Source organism: Myotis davidii, unplaced genomic scaffold (assembly GCF_000327345.1).
Source record: "Myotis davidii unplaced genomic scaffold, ASM32734v1 scaffold609, whole genome shotgun sequence".
Taxonomy (NCBI): Eukaryota; Metazoa; Chordata; class Mammalia; order Chiroptera; family Vespertilionidae; genus Myotis; species Myotis davidii.
In genome coordinates, this window is record NW_006300164.1 from 2,820,276 (window position 1) to 2,822,043 (window position 1,768).

Here is a 1,768-nt window from a genome sequence, read left to right on the forward strand (position 1 = left end):
GGTGGGCGGAGTCGGGCCTCGTGGGCGGGGCCTGCCGCTGGAGGAGGGGTTGGAGAGCGGTGCGCCGATCCCGGTCTTCCCACCTCATTGTTGGTCCTAGCATGGAACGAGAGCCGGCCCACCTGTTGGTTCACATAAAATTCAGAAAGAGGCGATCCTACGGGTAGTATGATGGGTGCGTGCGCAGGTGGTAACGCTACAGAAGGAAGTGATGGCCACAGACGTCAGGGTATCCGTGAGTTTTGGGGGAACATAGGGGGATATGCCTCGGAAAAGACTCGCTGAGGATTTCTGGGTCTCGTCAAAGTCTGATTCTTGACTTGGTGCTGATTACGTGGGTTCTTACTCTGTGACACTGCACTAAGCTGTACATTAATGTGTGTGTGTGTTTAAAATTAGATTTTTTTTGATGTCAGAGGGGAAGGGAGAGGGAGAGATAGAAACATCAATGATGAGAGAGAATCATGGATCAGCTGCTTCCTGCATGCCCCCCACTGGGGATCGAGCCCACAACCCGGGCCTGTGCCCTTGGCTGGAATCGAACCTGGGGCCCTCAGTCCGCACACAGGCCGACACTCTATCCACTGAGCCACACCCGCTAGGGCATGGACACGAACGTTTTACGCATCTTCCTGTATGTCATGTTTCACACACACACAAAGATTTCAAAATAAGAAGCAAATGATAGGTTGTGGGGACATAGATAGCAGCTGACGCCAGACATCACATTATTTCACCTGTAAACACGTTGGTGTTTTCATACCTAGCCACAGGCACACGACCCCATCCCCATCTTAAAGGAACAGTCATTCATTAGTGGCGCATCTCTGGTCCGTGGTCATAGTCTCCTGATTATCTGATGAATGTCACTGCTGAGTTTGTTGGAAACAATAGTGACTCTCCCACCATTCAAGCGTCTGAGACCCTGCAGCCCAGGCCACCTCCCGCAGGCACCCCCCGTCCCACCGGGGCAGCTCCCCCCGCGCCAGGGCCTCTCAGCACCCCACTTACCGCAGCACGGGGCCCCTGCCCAGGCCAGCAGTCCTGAGAGCATGCCAGGGGCCGCCTCCTGGGCCGCCCGGCACACGTGCTGGAGTGGGGGTGGGGAGCTGGAAGCACGGCGTGTCTGGGGGATGCTCAGACCACCACACTGACCGTCCTCACCGTTTTTAACCTTTCGTCCGTCCTCGCCCGCGGATATTTCCATGATATTTTAGCGAGAGTGGAAGAGAGGGGAGGAGGGAGAGAGAAACATCGATGTGAGAGGGAACAGCAGTTGGCTGCCTCCCTCACATGCTCCGACTGGGCCGGGCGATCGAGCCTGCAACTGAGATCCGTGCCCTTGAGTGGAATCGAACCCGGGACCCTTCGTTCTGCGGGCGGACACTCTATCCACGGAGCCTCACTGGCCGGGGCCATCGTCAGCCAATCGGAGGGCACGGCTCCGTGGCAGAGGAGCATTCACACGCTGTGCAGCCGCCGCCACCATCCTCTCCAGGACTCTCATCTTCCCACACGGAGCCCTGCCCCCCACTAACCACCCTCTCCCCACGCCCCTCCCCCCAGCCCCCGCACCACCGTGCTTCCTGTCCGTGGATGTCCTGATGCCGGACACGTCATGGACACGGAGTCGCGTGAGATCCGCCCTCCGCGCCTGGCTCCGGGCGCTCAGCGCACGATTGGAAGTGCATGGCGTCGCGTGTCAGCGCTGCATCCTCAGGCTCTGGATGGACCACGCTCTGTCCGTTCGCCGTCGATGGACACGGGG